This window comes from Neomonachus schauinslandi, chromosome 9 (assembly GCF_002201575.2).
Source record: "Neomonachus schauinslandi chromosome 9, ASM220157v2, whole genome shotgun sequence".
Classification (NCBI taxonomy): Eukaryota; Metazoa; Chordata; class Mammalia; order Carnivora; family Phocidae; genus Neomonachus; species Neomonachus schauinslandi.
In genome coordinates this window covers 55,933,529-55,955,938 of record NC_058411.1, presented here as the reverse complement: position 1 = coordinate 55,955,938, position 22,410 = coordinate 55,933,529, and positions in this window count along the sequence as shown.

Genomic DNA, 22,410 nt, shown 5'->3' with positions numbered 1-22,410 from the left:
TATATATATATATATATATATATATATATATATATATATATATATACTGTGTTTTTTTCCTATGCATACATATAAAGTTTAATTTATAAATTAGGTCAGCAAGAGATTAACAGCAATAGCTAATAATAAAATAGAATAGTTATAATACACTGTGATAGGAGTTATGTGAATGTGGTCTTTCCCTCTCAAAATACCTTATTGTACTATACTCACCCTTCTTCTTGTGATGATATGAAATGATAAGATGCCTATGTGATGAGATGAAGTGAGAGAAGTGATGTAGGCATTGTGGCACAGCATTTGGCTACTACTGACCTCTGACCACACATCAGAGGACCATCTGCTCCTAGACCGAGGTTGATCACAGGTAGCTGAAACCACAGAAAGCAAAACTGTGAATTAGAGGGGTTATTGCACATGATCCAGAAGTAGCAGGTTATTCCTGGGAGGACTAGGTAACAGTGGCCATAAAGTTCTTTTTCTGTGAGAAGGGGAATTGTCCTTCCTCTACCTTCAAAGTAATGTGTCTGATATGCAGTAATACAAGCCATACTGGATTGGCTTTATGATGATGGAGATGTTCATCCAGGTCATGGTAAATGCTGTGTTTATCTGAGCACCTTTTGCGTGGGCATTCCATGTAAATTCACTGCTGTAAAATCACGCAACCATCCAAATGTCCATATCAGATTTGTTGTCTCAGTTTCCACTTATAAGTTTTAAAGATGTTTAAAAAATTAGGGTGATTCACAAGAGAATGGGAAAAGACAGAGTATTGAAATATTTATATGGTTATTAAGAAATGGACTGGGTAAGGAGACATGGATGGGATTGAAATGCAGCACTATCAGAGGTGAGGTGGACTGACTGGAGACTTTCACCATTTAAGGGCCTAAACAAATCACCCTATTTAACCCAGTTTGGAGGAATTTTTAAAACTAAAGGCAAAAATGGAAATGAGAAACCTGACATCAAATCATCAGGGATAAATTAATGAGGAAGAGCATTGACAAAGGGACCAGGGTCCTTTGGTCCAACGCCTGCTGTATGCACATGTGTGGGTAAATGGCCAGGGGTAGAGAAGAAGAAATCTTTCTGAGGCTCCTTGACATCAGAACCCAAAAACTGGGTTCTTTAATGAAGACCTAACAGGACTACAGTTAGATTGAAAGGATATGTATGTGCAAACATTGATAAATTAAGGTGAAAGTTGGGATAAAAATTGCTTTAGAGAAGATAAGTGCCAGTATAAAAATTGTGGGGCAAGCTGAATTCACTTTAATGAGGAATGGTGATTCAGCAGAAAATGATTTGTTTACTAGAATGAGGAGATTTGAGGTAATTCTTTTCCAGGAGGAAGACCTACCATTACTCAAATTTTCCTGAAGCCTAAATGCTATGTCCTTCCATGAAACACTTTCTGTTTACTTTCATTACTATTCTTTACCAATTTTCAGAAGGATGGAGTAACTCTTCTCATCATGAGCCTTATACGTTTCAAGAATTACAGTGGTATCTAGTGCCTTCTACCTTACTTTTTTTATATTAAGATCTTTCACCCTCCTCTCTTATTGCTTGAGCTTGCCTCCTCTACTTCCTCACCATCACACCACAGAGCCATTGAATGCCCTGATAGAATGCTGCTTCCGTCCCAGAAAAACCTGTTCACCTGACAAGTAAACACTCAAGTCGTTTTAGACAAATCTGTAGTATAAAATTGCCTCTCTTAGTTTCTTTGCATCACTTAATTCCATATTCCTTCATAGAAAAGCAGGTTTTCTTTTTTTTTAAAGATTTGTATTTATTTGAGAGAGAGAGTGCGCGCTTGAGTGGGGGGAGGGGCAGAGGGAGAGAATCTCGAGCAGACTCCATGCTGAGCATGGAACATGATGCGGGGCTTGAAATGACAACCTTGAGATCAGGATCTGAGCCGAAACCAGGAGTCGGACGCTCAACTGACTGAGACACCCAGGTGCCCCCAGTTTTCATTCTTATGTCTGAATCTAATATTCCATGAGCATTCGTTTTCTATTATTACTGTAACAATTTTGGTGACTTAAAGCAACACAAATTTATTCACTTAGAGTTATGGAGGCCAGAAATCTGAAATTAGTTTGGGCTAAAATCAAGGTGTTTGCAGGGTTGGTTTCATCTGGAGGCTCTAGGGAAGAGTCCATTCCCTTGCCTCTTAAGGCTTCTGTAGACTGCCTGCATTTCTTGGCTCATGTCTGCTTCCTCATATCATTCTAACTTCTGTTATCACATTTGCTGCTTCTTCTTTTGCCCTCATTCTTTTGGCCTTCTTATAAGGACCCCTGTGAGAATATTTAGGGCCAACCCAGATAATATCCAGGGTAACTATCCAGGAAAGAAGATACTCTTAGAATTATCCAGGATAATTATCCAGGAAAATCTCCCCATGTCAAGGTCCTTAATTTAGTTACATTCACACATCTGTTGCTATATAAGATGACATTCACAGATTGTAGAGATTGTGAGGTGGATACATTAGGGGATAATTATTCAATAACCCATCATATCAATATCATAATTTAAATTTGTTAATATCAGTATTTTGAACTATTTAAATTTCTACTTTCTATTTTTCCTTGCTATTTATAGGCAAAGTATACAGATGTTCCATGAATCTCTTTATCTGTTTTATAACATGATTTTCAGTTTATGTGCAATCCACACATATCTGGTGTTTACTGCTGGTGGGAAAAAAGAGAATGGAAAACACTAAAGCAGTGTCATCAGTCTTTCTTCTTTAGTAATGAGATGCAAGTGACTTCTGACTTCTTGGTTGATTATCTAATTGGAATGTTAAAACAAAAGTTGTCTTGAACTCTGGCCAACTTAGATCTTGAAGCTGCTGTTTATGTGACTCATTTCTTCCCCTGCCTCATTAATTTCCATCTTTTCAACCCATATTACATGAAATTTATCATCAAATTAACATTAATTACTTACCTCTCCCAAATACTCCTTTTATTATTCATCTAGGCATTTTCCTGTCACTCGTTTGACACTATGGTGAATTAACATTTTTAGAGTAGCAAGTATGTTAGAAATATCTAATTTTAGTAGTCAGAAGAAATGTCCAGAAGGGCTGTTTACATGATTAAATAATTTTAATAAGTGGTAAAATTTTGAAACCCTCCTCTCCTAAATCAAGTAAGTAAAATCTTGATTCTGTATCACGGTAGGTATAAGATAATTTGTGGGACTCTTACCTGTGATATTTCCAGTTTTAGAAATAGTTGGTACTAATATGTTAATCTTAGCAATTAATTCTATGAAAAGACCCTGGTGCCATAGAAATGGCATGGGTTTTAGAACCAGATACACAAAGGGATTGTCTACATCTACCGCTCACTTTTTGGGTGACTTGGCAAGATTCCTACAGTCTTTGTACCTCAGTTTTCTTTTCTGTAAAATGGTGTTAACAAATACTATCAAATGTTATGAAGTAGTTTTAAAGGGTTGAAGACATAATGGATGGAACCACTCTGTCACAACTTAGACATTCAAAATAAGTTCATTTCTGCCAGATTCATTATCATTATAAAATTTATAATTTGGTAATGAATATTGTTTTTCTTAGACCAAATAGGCCTGGTGGATTGCAGAAGGGAGAGGAAATGTTCCAAAATCTTGTTGGTAAATAACAATACCTTTACTGATTATAATAGGTTTCCTTGATTTCATCATAAGAATATGTTAGTTAGCTATATTATGGCTTTGAAAATGTCTTTTATGCACTATAGTTATTCTTTTTTTTTTAAGATTTTATTTATTTATTTGACAGAGACATAGCGAGAGAGGGAGCACAAGCAGGGGGAGGTGGAGAGGGAGAAGCAGCCTTCCCACAGAGCAGAGAGCCCGATGTGGGGCTTGATACCATGACCCCGGGATCATGACCTGAGCCAAAGGCAGATGCTTAACGACTGAGCCACCCAGGCACTCGCATAGTTATTCTTTTATCTGATTTTCTGCTATTACTGTTTGGAAAAAATTTACTAATTACACTGAATTGAATTTTCTTAAATCATTGGTTCATAAGTATTATATGGCCATAAAGAAATATTTCTGTTTACTTGATGATATCTGATGACCACTTTTACAGAAGCTTAATTATTTAAACACAAAAATTATGGAAGTGTATTTAAAATAGTAAAATAACTTTATTAAATATAAGCTTTTTCTACATATTTTAGCCATAGTATTATTAAAATTAAAAATGTCAAAGAATCTGCCTAGGTGGAATGTGTTAAAAAATTAAATTTTAATCTAAAGTCACTATTAAAAAAGACAAATATTGAAAAAATAATGTGGAAAATGCTATATTTATATTTATACTCAAGTAAGTTCTATTTTATTTTAATATTTTTAAAAAGCAATAAATCAAATTAATTGGTCTGGCATACAGTGTAGAAGAAGAAAGGTCGAGGAAGTTAGTCAATTTACATTCTCATCTCTACCACTCCCTATCTAGGACCTTCATGGTATTTGAATTCATTTTCTTAGACAATTAATACTCATAAATGAGACTACTATGATCCTTTTACCATAACATATATTACTGATTTTACTGTGGTTTATAAAATAATTACTAGTTCATGCTGCATTTTTCTCTTAGACTATATGATCTCTAGATGATATTGTTTTTGTGCATACTTTCTTTCTCTAAAACTCCTAGAACAATTCTCAGAGTAAAGTATTCACATTCACATGATATTAAGTTGATTTCTGTTATTTTAATTCTTAATCTCAAATTTGGTAGGTTTTATCCTCTGTATGATAAAATTAGACACTTTAAAAAATAACATTTCTGATTATATTCTTGTCCAAAAAGTCATCATATAGAAAAATAATACAGTGGGTTGGATCCCTAGGTTGACAATAAGTCTTAACACAGAGCTTGCAACAGAAGTGGTATTCTGACTTGCAGTAAAAGAAAAGCACTTTTAGACTTCTAGCTGTCATTGCCTCCATTTAAATGTTTTGAACATTTTTTCATTATTAAGGGCAAAATGATAGTTAATTCTTAGCATTTGGGGTTGCTTACGTTTAGCCAGCTATTGTGATAGGTCTTTATATTTTCTCTTTTACTTTGAAAAACCACACCATGAGGTATGAATTAATAATATCCCATTGTATAGAGGGAGACTTTTTTCTTGTAATGGCCGTATGAATGGCTTAAAGCAAAGAGCCTGGACAATGTTACACATTTGAAAATCATTTACTATAGTAGTGGTACTCAAAATGTGGTTTCTGGAACTCTAAGGGAAGCTTGATGTCTAAACTAGTTTCCTAGTAATTCTCAGACATTATTTGCCTTTTTTACTGTGTTGAAATTACACTGATAATAAAACACTGCATCAAAAACTAATGATGTACTGTATGGTGACTAACATAACATAAATAAAATTAGAAAAAAAAGAAAAGGCAAAGGTGGGTACTACTGCTGGTTCCTTACCACGAATGAAGGCAGTGACAACAAACTGTGCAAGTATTATTGTATCCTTTACTACCATGCACTTGTAGTAAAATAAAACAAACAAGAAAGAAACAAAAGCAAAAAGCCAGTTTGACTTTACAATATCCTTGATGAAGTTTTAAAATTGATCACTTTTATTAAATTTCAACCTGTGAGTATATGTCATTTTAATATTCTCTGTAATAAAATGAGAAGTCCACATAAAGAAACTTTGGAGCATATTGAACAATGATGCAAGAAAAACACTTGCATAAATATGCAACTCCTAAGTTGCTCTAGCTACTTCTTTTCATGCCACACAATTTTTACTTGAAAGAATGATTAAGAGACAAACTATAACCATTAAGATTTGGATATTTTGCAGACATTTTCCTGAAAATAAGTGAACTATATCTATCCCTTCAAGGAAAACAAAGGAGATTATTTGTTGCCAATAATTAAAGTTAAGCTTCTAAGCAAAAAAAATAAACATTTGACAAACTTAACCACTTTCATGAGCTTGAGAGCTCTCTAATACTTAAAATGTTTCTGATTACATCAGTGGCTATATTATCAAATTTGATCTTCCAATATTGTATAATGAAATTTTTCAACTTCTGGAAGATCTCTATAATGTAGTGAACTAATACATTTCAAATGAGCAGAGCATTATATTACAACCTATGCGTGGGAAAATGATTCATTCAAAGTGCAAGATAGATCAATAGATTTTAACATAACAAAGTAGGAAAAGTTCATTGATATGGCTTCAGATTCCATACTGAAATTAATCCTTAAAAGTTACTTGTAGAGTTTTGATGTGCCATCAATGAAGAATATCCATAGTTATTTAGAGAAACTAATAAAATACCTCTTCCCTTTCTGAGTGAGATTGGGTATTCTTCATATACTTCGGAAGAAAATAAAATTTTAAGACAGCTTGAATGAAGAAGCCTTTATGATAATTTGGCAGTCTTTTATTTAGCCAAATACTTAAGAGACTTGCAAAATTATAAACAGTGCCATTCTTCTCACCATTTTTGGTTTTGTTTTTATTTTTTTAAGATTTATTTATTTATTTGAGAAAGAGAGTGCAGGCAGGTGCATGTGTGCACATGAAGGGAGGGGCAGAGGGAGAGAATCTTCAACCAGACACCTCACTGAGCACAGAGCCCCAGGCGAGACTCCATCTCAGGACCCAAGAGATCACGACCTGTGCTGAAACCAAGAGCCAGACACTCAACCGACTGAGCCAGGCACCCCATCACCATTTTTGGTTTTGAAGAATATTGTTTTTTTTCCATAAGTAGTGATATTTATGTAAACATGGAAGGGGTTATTATATATAGCTTTAAATTAATAAATACATGTATTTTAACTTCTCAGTTTTAATTTTGTGTACATGTAATTTAATTCCACAAAAAACTTTGGAGCACAAAGCACCTATAGGTTTAGAAAGGTAGAGAATTGTTATACTACATAGCAAGAGAAAAATTTATAGAGATTCAAGTAAAGAGGCACGGAAAGAAGTCCAGAGGTGAACAGTGGGGTTCAGTTAGTGACATTGGTAACAAAAAGATGGGGACAGATTCAGTGGTATTTAAATATAGACAAAACAGGAATTGTTCATCGATTCATTATGAAACATGAAAGAAAGGAAGATTCAGGAATGATCCAGAGTTATCTAGCATGAATGACGATTCAATGGATAGTGACACCATTTACTAAAATAGGAGCAAAAATAGGCTCTGTGAGTTGGGGGAAGGAGGAGAGTAATCTAGTGCAGTGAAGAATTATGAGTTCAAATTCAAAAGTAGTGAATCCCTTCTTTGGTTGGATCCTATTCTTTATTGCCTTTTCATGAACTATCACTCAGTAATTTGTCACAATTTAAAACTATTCCTGCTCTCCTGCTGGAGACTTTACAACAAAAGTTTAGGTAAAACCAACCTCTTTCAGAATCTTATACTTTTTATGAATCCCTTATTCTTGAAACTCATTCACCCCTTGGTTCAGGAATCTGCTCCCTCTTGGGATTTTTTGTCCTCTTACTCTTGCAATCTTATCCTTCTCTACCTATGTATCAATTATTGGTTATTTTCTTTTTTTTTTAAAGATTTTACTTATTTATTTGAGACAGAGAGAATGAGAGACAGAGAGCATGAGAGGGAGGAGGGTCAGAGGGAGAAGCAGACTCCCCGCCGAGCAGGGAGCCCGATGCGGGACTCAATCCCGGGACTCCAGGATCATGACCTGAGCCGAAGGCAGTCGTTCAACCAACTGAGCCACCCAGGTGCCCCCAATTATTGGTTATTTTCAAGACTTTAATTTTGTGCTTGACCTGGAAATGCATTTAGCTGCATCTTCAAGGTATGGAGAAATGAGGTCAGCAGATAGCTTTTAGCTTTCAGCTCCTTTAGTGTCTGCCTCAGGTGAAGAAAGCCACCTGTCCAGAGGGCACACTATTCCCAACACAGCCTATTTCTGATGACTGAACAAGGCAAGAGGTATAAATGCCCAGCCATTTCAGTTCAATGCTGATAAGCAGTTCTCACAGAAAAAAATCCCTGCCAGGTTGCCTCTGGCTTTGTTGGGAATACATTGAATTTCAACTTCTCCCTCCACTCAACCCTATTCCGCCCGCATTTTTTCACAGATATTGAGCTCACAAACTGCATCTCAACATCTGCTTCCAGAGAATAAAACCTGCAGAAGTTGATATTGGGATTGGTCCTAGGAGTAGGTTATAAGATGAGGTTTTATAGCTAGGGGATACATGATCCAGTTGGCACTGAGAATCTCATCACCAACATTTTCTGGCACAAGATGGAAGTCCAGTTGCTAAAACATTTATTGCTGGTGAATTGGGACAGTAGCAGTTGAATGGAAGATAGAGCAAGTATGATATGTCTTTCATTTCAAACTTATTATGTGAAATGGTACCTGAAAGAACAATGGGATTGGATGCTTTTTGCTAAACTACACTAACCTACACTAACTCAATAGAAAATAATATATTACTAAGGAAAATTAGTAAGTGATTGAAAACCAAGAGGAAAGGCCAAAGGGTTTCTTTGTAAGATAAATGAAACCTTCCTCTCCTTCAGTAGAGAAGCAAAGAAATCTGAGAACCAAGGTAAAGACATAATAATGGTTGAGTGGCTTAACTTTATAGAACAATGTCTCCAACCAAAGCTAGTCTATCATTCCAAAGTCAGGGCTCTAGTTGGGAACACCTGGGATTTTGATAGGTGCAATGGGATATCTAGTTAGATGTCTCCAAAGATTTTGACCACACAGCCTCCTCTGACACTTCTGAGCCTGTAGAAGTGACCCACCCCTTCCTACAAGAACTAGAACTCCCAAATTATTGGGAAAAAATGCAGAGGCATTTCCCTAGAAATCAAAAGTGCTCTTCTTAGGCTACTTCTTATCCATTAGATCTATAATGAGGGTTAATTCACAGTATAACATAGAGAGGACATGGAAGGCCTGATATAAGGGAGGAAAGAATAAACTCCAAAGGAGCTAGGAAACCTAGATATCATATACCAGCAGGGGTAGGGGGAATACATGTGTGAGTGGATTCCTGGCCTGTGACACCAGGTTAGAAAATTCAGAGGGGAAGAGTTGATTGACCTGAAGCACTCTCCCAAGATACAGGATTTTACCTCCTGGGAAGGACCCCAGGAAATGGTGTGACTTCACTACTAGGATGACTCCCAGAGGAAAATAAAACATGATAACCAATTTTGATTAAAGTTAAAATGTCAAAGCTGTAATAAGAAATGTTGGAGGAAGGGAATAAAAGGCTCAAGGAATTAGATATGCTAGATTGGATATACTATCTGTAGCTGGAAGAGACAGTAAAAATCATTTTTCACCAGAAAGCTCAGAGGTCATACTATTCTTAAAATCTTAAGGTTTTCACTGGAAAGAGGAATACTTTTACTACTAAAAAGATCATGAGTTTCTCTCCTCCCTAGGCAAGGGCTAATGGTATTGAAAACTTATTGCAGAACTTGGCCAGAAAACATTAAAAATTGTGATAAAACCCTGAAACAATAGAATCATGTGGTGGTGATTAAGCACCAGAAGGCAAGTGGATACAATTGTCATAGTGAGTGTCAAAGTGCCTTCCAAGGGGGTCTCACCACATGGACACGCTTAATAAAGCATAAGCACATTAGGGAGAAAATAAATTGATACCCAAAGAGAATTTTAAATTTATGTTGGAATCTGTGGACATCTTGAATATCAAAATAAAATAAAATAGTTCTATAATATAGTTATCCAAAATATGTTTATTGGTTTTATGATTGACACTTGTATGACAGTTTGTATGTTTGGGATATTAGGCAGAAAAGAGTTGTCTATGTTTGCCATTACAGTGGAGAATGAGCAGGGACAGGAAGGGCATTTAGGACGCATAACAGTAAGTGAAGATATGAGGAGAAATGAGCTTCAAGTAGGGCTGGCAAGGGAATGAAAAGAAGTGGAATGGAAATATTCAAAGACTTTATAAAGGAAAAATAATAATTGGCCACTCCACAGTTTGAAAGTAGGAATGCTGGAAAAATGAGGAGTAATGGGAAATCAAATATGAAGTTAGTTATTTCAAATTAAACTAAATGGGATAATGAAACCTGAGTAAAAATTATTCACTCAACACATATTTATTGCATGATTTTTCTGTGCCATTCACTATGCTAAAATGTCAATATTGAAATTACACTTCTTAGTGATGAAATGAGAAGTAAAAAAAAGAACAAATGTTAAGGAAGAAGAACACCTATGCCCTTCTTTGAGCAGTTAAAAAATTACTTTTTTTAGGTATGAAAGGGTAACAAGTTGTTTTTTTTTTTTGTTTTTTTGTTTTTTAGTAGTGGTACACAGAAGAAGACTAAATTATTGTGGATTAAAATATTGAAAACATTTCAAATAACAAAAATCAAACAGAAAAACCCCTGCCCACACCTCCCTGCTTCAAGTAGTATATATGTTGAAATGTCATCCTAGGGCACCTGGGTGGCTCAGTCGTTAAGCGTCTGCCTTCAGGTCAGGTCATGATCTCAGGGTCCTGGGATCGAGCCCCACATCGGGCTCCCTGCTCCGCAGGAAGCCTGCTTCTCCCTCTCCCACTCCCCCTGCTTGTGTTCCCTCTCTCGCTGCGTCTCTCTCTGTCAAATAAATAAATAAAATCTTAAAAAAAAAAATGTCGTCCTAGTTTTAGGTAATACTACTTACTTCACTGCTTTATTAAATAATGCACTGTACTGTTTTTTATATGTTCCATTTGAATTCATTTTTACATTCCAATGAGATTTATTTTCCATAAAGCATTGAGGTAAATTTTTTTTTGTGGGGGGAGGGTTGAGGTGTATTTTATAGTTTATATCTAACTCATAATTTTCTATGAAAGGGCCTACTTGATGTACACATTTAATACACATAGAATAATAATGACCTTGTTACAGGTTAATGTAAGGACTCTTGTTGAAGTCAATATATAAAAAGAAATTATACTAAACTTAGAAAACAATTACCAATGTGGTGCAAAATTGTGGCTCCTTAAAATTAAATGTATAATTTTCAAATTAATGAATACATAATGTTTACCATATTGTATATTATAATAATTTTATATATAACAGTGGGCATATAGCATAATATAATAGAAAGTTTAATGAAAGGTGTCACAGGACATAGATGCAATTGTGAGTGCCCTTTATATCTAATAAAATAAAGTATAACTATAATTGTAGGAGAGGTAAGGCATATGATGTGGGTTTGTAAACTATCTATTGGACATTAAATCAAATAGAACAGCAATAAAATATCAGACTGAGTCATGCTGAGTATAACAAGGAAGCAGAAAAAGAAGAACATGTAATTACATTTCACAGCTGCAGAGTGTACCATCCCTGTAGTGTCCCAGCAATAGTTCCTATAAGTGAAATCAAAGATTAAGGACACATTAGGTATTGGCTTTGTAGACAATACAAGTATCAGATAGTTCTGGGTCAGTGACTATACTAAAATATTTGTACATCATTATTTAAATTGGATTTCAGCAAACTGTACTGAGCATAACTTTAGGTTTTGAAATACTTTCTCAAGTCTAGAAATTTTTGGTAGAAATATTTTTCATTTGTAACATATGGTACTCATCAAAAATGTTTTGAGGACGTCAGAAATGTCATATAAAGCTTAAAAAAGGAATAACTTTGTTTTACTTGAATTATAGATTCAACTAAACTCAATTAGACATTTTATTTAACTATTAGTTTCTATTAAAGACTTAAATATTGATGACTTAAATGAAAAAGGGATTTAATTGCCTGGCACGAAATCCTATTTCATTGAATATGATTTCTTAGGTCATACCATCATAGAATTTAGAACTGAAAGTAGCTTCCACTTTTTTTTTTTAATTTTATTTATTTATTTGACAGAGAGAGCACAAGCAGGGGGAGCAGTAGAAGGAGAGGGAGAAGCAGGCTTCCCGCTGAGCAGAGAGCCTGACGTGGGGCTTGATCCCAGGACTCTGGGATCATGACCTGAGCCAAAGGCAGATGCTTAACTGACTGAGCCACCAGGTGTCCCAGTAGCTTCCACTTTATTTATACTTCTTCATTGTATAGTTAGGAAAACAGAATCTCAAATAAAGTGGATTGTGTAACTTTGCAGAGTTATCTCAAACCAAATCTCCCAATCCTTAGGCCAGTCACTGTATTTCTGAACTCTTTAAAGGTTTTCCAACATCATTGAGGAATGAACTTATGTCTCTTTAAAAAATTATGTTGATCAGGGGTGTCTGGGTGACACAGTTCGTTGGGCATCCAACTCTCAGTTTCAGCTCAGGTTGTGATCTCAGTGTTGTGAGATTGAACCCCCGAAAGAGCTCCATGCTCAGCATGGAGTCTGCTTGTGACCCTCTCTCCCTCTGCTTTTGCCCCTCCCCGCTGTGCTCTCTCTCTCTAAAATAAATAAATAAATTTAAAAAAAAATTATGTTGATCAAATTTCCCTTTACATATGATCTAAGTGTAGAAAACATGTATTTTGATTCCTGTTTTAAACTATTTAGATGAAACTTAATGGATTAAATAATTTATAGTTAATATACATGCATAATAGAATCATTATAAAATCTTATAAATTTAAAGTCTATTTTGTGCAAAATATTGCATATACATTTTTAATTTTTTCAATACGATATAGGAGATGTTATATGATGCCAGTCTTCATCTGGCAGGTATAGAAAATAAAGCCCAGAGCACTATAGGACTTTATCACATCAAAAAGCTACTAAATAACAGCGGTATCTTTTTTCAAACTTTTTTTTTCATTTAATTTTTAACATTTTATGTTTAAACTATACCAAACAATTATTTCTATATTCCTTAACAGTCATTAATCAAGTGCTTACTATTGTGAAAATATTGCCCTAGATTTGAGATACAGGAAGGATGCTCACATTCAAAGACACTGAGGTCTAACTCTATTCTATAAACTTGGTCTCTGGGTCATTTGTACCAGAATTACCTTGCTTGCAAAAAAGTGGAGACTCTGGCTCCAAGAATCAGGATCTCAGAAAGCAAGTTCATGGGATTTATCTTTCTACTTTAAACCTCAGATGACTTGAATACATATTACAGTTTAAGAAACATTGACAGTACTAGAAAATGGATGAAGGTGCATGCTGTGTGAATACCAAAATGGTGAATTTGCTTTTTTACATTAGATGGAAATGAAACATCTTTGCAGCAACTCTGAACTACAAATATGGGTATTTTTCTCGTGTTTCCATATGAAGAAATGATCTCGGAAATCCAGATGATATCTCCCAAAGTGATACAATTTCTGGTGAGTCAGGATTTGGTCTTAACTTTTCAGTTGAATCCTCTTAAACTTTATCTATGATGACACAATCATTTTTGAAAATCCAAACGGATGTAGGTCCTTCAATTGCCTATGTCAATATTTTCACTGGAAAATGTGCAAGAAGTAAAATAACCATGCACTTTTTTTTTTCCTCAGTTGATTTTTCAGACCTTAGTCTGAAACGTTAGTATCAACTGAAATTCATGAGAATTTAGTCATAAAGTATTCTTAATTACAAAGCTGAGGCAGGGACCCCTGGGTGGCTCAGTAAAGGTTAAGCATCTGCCTTCAGCTCAGGTCATGATCCCAGGGTCCTGGGATCAAGCCCTCATTGGGCTCCCTGCTCAGTAGGGACTCTGCTTCTCCCTCTCCTTCGGCCATCCCCCGAACTCCCTGGCTCATGCTCTCTCTTTCTTTCTCTCTCTCAAATAAATAAATAAAACCTAAAAATAAAACAAAACAAAAAAAAGCTGGGGCAGGATATGAGTGAACTTGCATTTTTTTCATATAGGCTTTCTAGTTTTGAAGATTATAAAGAAGCTGCTAATTATTTAAAAAGATCCCTTTCCCCTACTTCTGGGCATTAGCGAGACCACATTTTCTAACCTTTCTCATTACTGGTATGACCTTGAAACTGAGTTCTAACCATGAAATAGGAAACAGAAGGGGGATATTTGCCACTTGCTGGCCGGTGTTCTGAAAACTTCCCCCTTTGCTTTTCCATACTCTTTTCCTCCTCTGTTTGACAAAGATGGAAACCCACAGAATTAAAGTGTAAAGTATTTACTAAAGTAAGCCTAGGTTGCCACCAACCATTTTCCTATTCTGTAAACTTAAAAAAAAAATCCTGTGTGTTCAAACCTTTACAACTGTAGTGATTTATCTATGTATTAATTCAGCCTAGCTATAGTAATACAAAGAAGAAAACTAAGTTAATGTTTGGTGAAGACACTTAAATTTGACCATGAGTTTTAGTGGCAAGAAAATGAGTGAGAAATAATAAAAGCACATTTACAAATTTTAGGCAAAAACTATAATTTTATTATCCTGAATCACATGGTCTATTTATGCATGAATGGCCAATATATCAAATGATATTAGACAGCACCTCTTATTAGATCCAAGTTTTCTCTTGCCAAATTGCTTGGGTTTTTCACAATGATGGGTATTATAATATTTTGTGAAATTAGTCTTCCTGTTTATAACTACTTCACTAAATCTCAAAGAATGATATAGCCTGATACGAATGTTTGCTAAAGCTGAAGTGTGATATAGAGATCTCAGATGTCTGAACATTCTTTTCAAATACCCCTTGAGTCCCCTGACTAAAGGATATTTTGATTTTTGTGTGTTACCTTTTCAAAACAGATTCATCTTTTCCCTTGGCATCTGTGGTAGTTAATAATTCATCCTGGTTCCCATCTGCAGGGATGACAGCCTCGGTGCCCTTCTTTAGTATTTCAGAAATAACCTTTCTGGAGAATCACATTACAGTTCTTGTGATGATACTTATCTACTGAACAGATAAAATGTGAACTTAAAGAGCAAAGCCAGCTTTAGCTTTTCAAAAAATGAGGTTCAGTCTAATTAAAAAAAAAAACAAAAACAGTTCATCTTACCTTAACTAACCATTTTCCTTAACCAGTTTATATAAGTAAACATATAACTTCATTTTTTGAGGAACATTAGTCATCTGCAATTTGGTGATGAAAACACCAATGGGGAAATTATTGCCACAAATCAGAAACCACCAGAGGACTGGAAAAAAAGGTCATGTATGTTTAAGGGGGAAAAGGATGTTTTAAAATTATTTTAAGAATATGTATAGGGCTAAGTATTCATATACTAAAATAGTATGTAGATATTAATAATTATGTTTTAAAAGAACTTTCACTGCTATTGAAAAGGGCTCAAGGTATAGTGGTGAAAAAATTAGGGTTTAAAAGTGTGAACTTACTATTTAAAAAAAGAGAGAAAAAGAATAAATACAAAAAAAAAGGAATGATGAGAAACGCAGTAGTCATTATCTATTTGAGGGGTTAAGTGTAGTCTTTGTTTCTTCCAGGTAATCTTTATTTTCTTATGTTTTATGTGTTAGGAATCTATTAATTTTTATTATGAGTAAAATGTTTGAAGCAAACAGCTACTTTTCTTTTTTTTTTTTACTAACAATGTATTTTATTGTTTGACCAAGCTGTCTTAGAGTAAGCTAGTTATTACACAATATAAAAGCAATAGCCTCCTATTCAAAATTATTCTTGATTTAGGAAGTTATATTTTTGTAAAGAAATTAAATATCACATTTAAATGCATTTTATATCTATTTTCCCACTTTTGTACCCTTTCTTACTAAGGCGACGATTCATTCAGTCTCAGTTTTGTCACTATCCATGAAAAACTGGCAGACTACAAATAAGCATTACAAGCTGAATTCACAGAAAATATTTTTTTTTTAGATTTTATTTATTTATTTATGTGAGAGAGAGAGAGAGAGAGAGAAACAGCATGAGAGGGGATAGGGTCAGAGGGAGAAGCAGGCTCTCCGCCGACCGGGAGCCCGATGTGGGACTCGATCCCAGGACTCTGGGATCATGACCTGAGCCGAAGGCAGTAGCTTAACCAACTGAGCCACCCAGGCGCCCCACAGAAAATATTTTAAATGGCCAATTCTGAAGGGAAAACCAGAATTTGTTTTGGACACACGTTCTCATTTTTTTAAGAATTACTTCACCGTCCTATTTTCCCATGTGTTTCTATACCCACCTCTTCTTGGAAATTACAGGCAGAAAATGGATAGAAGGCAGGAAATGGAAACTTCAGAGATTTTTTTTTTCTTTTGAAGGACTGCATTTCCAAGGAATAAGATGGATGACTACCACTGTACCTCTTTGGTCATCAAAGGAATAGGAGGAATAACAGATTCTCAGTATACTTACCAACCTCACCTGACACTAATAACGTCAGAGTGAAGAATTTAAATGGAAGGTTCAAATTAAAAGAAAAAAAAAGACATCTTTAGAGATAATCCTCTGATATCTAGCATTTCATGTGGTTTTTACAATAAACCAGACTAAAAAGAATCCAATGGAGAACTGACACATATTTAAACTAGAAATTAAACAAACAGATTTTTAAGTATCAAACCCATTTTTCAATTTAGGTTTCATTTCTTTTCAGAACTTTTACCTCATATTTTTATAACTTGAATTTAAAAAGAATGACCTGTTTTATATTTCCCCTTAAGGACACCTACTTTTCATGTTAATTTTTTCTGAAAATAACATGTGTCTTCTTTTTAACTATCATACAGGAATTTTTTCTATTGTTAGTTAAAATTATTTTAGAAAAAAATAATGCAGTATTTATTCAAAGCCTGAATTAATAACTTTTGATCCTGCAAATAAATTTTAGTTAACCAAATACTTTACTCCAAAATCTTCAATACACTAAATTATCTGATTTTTTTTTATCTTTTAAAGTTGTATAAATCTAATGTGGAAAAAGTCATGTAATCCTTTAAATATGTAATTGATTTTAGTCAGTCTTTACAAAATCTTTTAAAATATTAATTGAACTTTGGTATTCTTTACCTTGGAAATTAAAATCTTAAAAAAAAGGCATTTGACATTGCCAAACTCATGCTATTCTCAGCATTAATAATCTAATTTACTAATATCTTTATAATCATGAATTCTTACAAACTTCATACTTTTTAGTAAGTTCACCTTGTTTCTATTAAAGCCACATTGAGCTTCTAATGATTGGCATTACAATCATTCCAAAGTCATAGGATTCTTGATTACTTTTTGTCAAAGTTCAGTTATTAAGGTAAATCACATTAGTTGCTCAATTCCTGGTTTCATCTTTATTTAAAGGTGCCATAATTGTAATATCTCTCATGTATAGTAAAAAAATGAGAAGACTGATGTAAAGAGAATACATACATTAGAATACAACTGCCCAAGTTTTCATATGGTGCTTTTCAAACCTAAGTTACCAGAGGGCTCTCTACCACAACATGTGTTGGTTAACAGAATCTTGATTTAAAATAAATATAAAAACTTATAAATATATTATATGATTTTAAATGAAAAAAATCTACTATCATTATTTAATTAATCTTCACAGTTTTATCAATAGGTACTATTTATATTAATGAACATTTGACAAAATTGAATAGTCTTTTCAAAATTATAAGAAACCTATAGGTTTATAGATCACTTTTAACTGACTAATTTATTTGAAAGTTATTTAGTGGGGTCTAAATATATATCTAAATTTAGATAACATTTTAGATTATTTTTGCCATGAATATGTTTATCTTAACTAAGAGTAAGTCCACAGGAGGTAAACGTCCTTTCTGCTCTGAAATAAGTAAAGGTATATATTGAAGTCACCAGAGCAAATATTTCATGTTAGGTAACCACTAGAAGTTTCTGTAGGCCAAGGCCAAACAGTTCACAATGGCAAAGTGCTGCCACTGTTTCTAACTCAGTCTAGATTGAAAAGAAAGTGATGAAAAGCAGGAGTTTTTGATTCAGTGATTATATTCATAATAGATGGTTAGCTTTTTCTTACTACACATTTTTCTTTATCAAGTTTTCTTTCTTATTCATTGTACTGTGTACTTGACCTTTCTCTTTCCTCTTGAATTTTGTAATCTCCCATTTCTTTTTCTTTTTCTTCTTTTATCCTTTTCCTCCACTGAAGAATAGGCAAATTCTGACTTTGACTAATAGAACTTACGATCAGAATATCAAAACAAAAACAAATTATATAAAGTAATCACCAAAATAATCATTCATTAATTTTTATCTGATATTATGTACTAGCTGAATAACAACATCTGCCAAAGACTTTCCAGAATGCCAATTTAACAGATTTTATTGAAACTTGCCATAGAATGATTGCTTTGAGGACAATATTTTGGTCATAACAGATGGACCTGCTTACCCATGGCAAATTTTAATGGACCCTGTCAGAAATCTAGATGTATGCTAATTTGAGATTTGTATGCATTGCTGATAAACCATAGTGAATACTACAATGAAAGTATTAGGAAAACGCACTTTAATTTTGATTTGTAGCACCCATCTATATTTCTTTGGATCAAGGTACCTATTTTAAAAAGACTGCTACTCAGCAACAGGCTAAATAACACCTTACTGCTTGGTCATTACCCATTCCTTTTAACTCTCAAAGTAGTAATTTAATGTAAAACTGCAGTTGTTGATTACAGTTGACTCTTGAACAACATGGGTTTGAACTGTGTGGGTCCACTTATATGTAGCTTTTTAAAAAAATATCTACAGTACAATACTATAAATGTATTTTCTCTTCCTTATTACTTTCTTAATAAGTTTCTTTTCTCTAACTTAATTGTGTAAGAATATAGTATTTAATACATATAACATGCAAAATATGTAATTGACTGTTTATGTTATTGGTAAGGCTTTTGGTCAACAGAAGGCTATTTTTAGTTAAGTTTTGGGGGAGTTAAAAGTTATACACAGATTTTTGACTGTATAGGGGGTTGGCGTTCCTAACACCCATGTTCTTCAAGGGTCAATTGTATTTGTTTCAAAAACAGAGGGTGAAAAAAAAAATAGTGAAAGGAGATTGGCTTTGATGAATGCTTGTTACATTGAATACAAGAAAGTAAGTAAAGAAGGATCTCCTTTTAAAAGGTTCTTAGGGTACAAAAGTGGGAAGATGATGTAAAGAATTATGCCATAATAAAACTCTCTATTTTTCTCAACTGTATTAGTTATCTGTTGCTATGTAACTACCACAAAACTTAGTAGCTTAAATGAACACACATTCATCATCTCACAATGTCTGTGGGCCAGTAATATGGCCAAAGCTTAACTGGCTACTCTGCTTTAGGTTCTCTCATACCACTTCAATTAAAGTATGGGCTAAGGATAGAGTCTCATCTGAAAGCTTGACTGGCGAAAGTTATGCTCATGTGATTTGATAGCAGAATTTAGTTTCTTGAGGGTTGTTGGTTTGAAGGTCTTGGTTCTGAGCTGCTTGTTGCTTGGAGGTCAGGCTCAGTTCTTTGCCATATGACAGCAGTTCCAGGCAACATGGCAACTTCATCTAAGCATGCAGACCATGATGACAGTAGAGTATGCTAGCAATATGGAAGTCTAATCACAAAAGTGACATCCCATAAATATTGCTGCATTTTATCAGTTAGAAGCAAATTGCAAACATGTTAAAATGAGGAGGTGGGGATCATTGGAAGTCATCTTAGAGGATGCCTACTATACTCGTTCACAAAAATGTTTTGTGCAATGCTGGCATCCATGTTTTCATGTGTTATATTTTTAGGTTTTAACCAAAAATCCATCTTGGCACAAGGTGTTATTTCTATATCTTTAAATCCTCTTGTAAGTATCTCTAAAGGAAACCTGTGTGTGGCTATGCTAAAAGTTAGGAGGGCAGCTATAACTTGGTCTAGGGTAGGAGATGGAGAGCTTCATTTTCTTCTACCTCTTAAATTAGACAATTCACTCCTGGGAATAGATGGCAGGGAAAGGACTGATGCAGTTATGCCTTTGCCAGATTTATAAGTAAGTTTGTGAATTATATCAAGAGAAGGAGAGTATGAATTAATTTTGTGGATAATTTGAGAAAGGTAGAAGTGGTTACTGAAAGTAAGGGATTCAAAAAGTGAGAGATAATACTGGGAATAATGCTATTTATCTCTTCAATAAAGAAATTCTCAGAATAAGGGAATACCTGCTCTGAGTTGTTTCTCCACAGTGATGGGCACTAGTAGGAAAAGTTATCAAAATTGTTTTTTCTTCTAAATGCTATCAGACTGAAACCCATTTATGAGCTTTAAATGATAATTTAATGGATAACTGGACTAATATTGGAACGGTCTGTATCCTTTAATGATCAGAATAAATGTCACTGGATTGGACTTCTCATTTGCTTCATGATTCTTGAACTATATACATTAGCCAATTTTCAGAAAGTCTGAAGGTTTACCTCTGAATATCACGGACCAATGACCATACAATAATGGGGCACCTGTACCTTGGGACTGTGCCACAATATGGCACTGTGTTGAGGTAGGTGGTTACCTGTTTGATATAATGTTTGCCTGGTATACCAATGCTTGCCGTGTATCCTGATGCTACTCCCAAAAGGACAATTGTGAGGATGCTCTGAAAAGAAGAATAAGAACTTTTCCTGGGAAATTTTTCTAAGACTTATTTATTTATTTTAGAGAGAGACAGAGAGAGTGAGAGAGCATGCACACAAGTGGGGGAAGGGCAGAGGGAGAGAGAAAGAGGATCTCAAGCAGATTCCCTGCTGAGTGCAGAGTCTGATGTGCAGCTCTATCTCACAACCCTGAGATCATGATGTGTGCTGAAATCAAGAGTCAGACGCTTAACTGACTGAGCCACCCAGGCTCCCCTGGGAAATACAATTTTTATAGTTATATGTTTAATATATCATTGAGACAAATCTGCACTCATGTTTTCAGCATATTGTAGAAGCATGGAAGGAGGATGGATTGATATACATATGAAGCATCAGTGTCACTAAATTGATGGGACGGTGTGCCTGAGGGCAACATTGACAGCAGTCATGTCCCCTCATCCAAAAGTGATAATGTAGAGTTGACCCAGGGACACTGATCCTCTGCATAGTCAAAAAAATTATGTTTAACTTAAAGTTAAGTTATGTATAACTTAAAGTTATAGCCTATTATTGACTAAAAGCCTTACCAATAACGTAACACTTGGTTAACTCATATTTTGAATGTTGTATGTATTGTATACTGTGTATTATTACAATAAAGTAAGCCAGAGAGAAGAAAATGTTAGTAAGAAAATGATAAGAAAGAAAAAGTACATTTCCAGTACTGTACTGTATTTACTGAAAAAAATCCATGTATAAATTTACTCCTGCATTTCAAACCTGTATTGTTCAAGGGTCAATTGTACCCTATTAATGACTGTAGAATAGGATGTGTTCTAAGGACAATGATCAGGTCACCAGGAAGACAAGGCAGAGTAGCACTCTTAAGGGGACAATTAAATCTGCCCATGCTATTATTATAGTATAACATTGGGAAACGTGTTCTTCACTGTCCTTCCCTTATAGTTGAGTCATAGAGTTAACTATCCTGATGGGATAAACAGAGAATATAGAACAAACAGTCCTGTATGTACCATGTCATTCCAGAGCTCTTAAAGGATACTTAGAAACCAATCCTGCTAAAATTTTGGTTTTGTTTTGTGTGTGTGTATGGGTGTAACAGCAGTATTGCTATATCCCAGACCCATTTGAATACAATGTTTAATCATCAGTGACCTTTCATGACTACTCCTATTTATGTAAATATATGGTAAATGTAATAGGAACCCTTTTGCTGAAAAAGATAGATATTTGGTATAGCAAACATTTATTTAATGTTCGATAAGTTACATTTAATAATTACTGCAGTATAAATATATATACATATATACATATATACATATATATATATATACACACAAGGTGATGATGGGTGTGGTAAACATTTCTTTATATTTTATCTAGTACTATCTGTATAATAAACTTCTGCAATTTCATGGAAATTGAGATCAATATCTTTGCTGATAAGCATACAGAAGATAAAAAGATATTTGGGGAAATTGAATGGCCTAATTGAAAACACACTATCTCTACTCTGGATGTTCTAAATCATGCATACATATAGCATTGTAGTATTGTAAATCTCTCCATAAAAAGAGATTCAATAAAACAAAAGAACAGTTTATCCATGAAGGTATTAATTCAGAGTCAGGGGTGGACCAGCAGATCTGAACTCTTTTCTCAGACCTAGGAGTGCCTGGAATTTAATTAGAATTTGCCTTCTGAAACCACCCCCGCCCCCTCAAATGAACAGTGAGCAAAGATAAATGAGGAATATTCACTGAGCCATTATTTGTGAATATCCAAATTGGTTGTTTCTTAATAATTGCAGTGACAGCAGGAGGGGTGCACTTGGCAATACTCCCAGAGAGGCTATGTCAC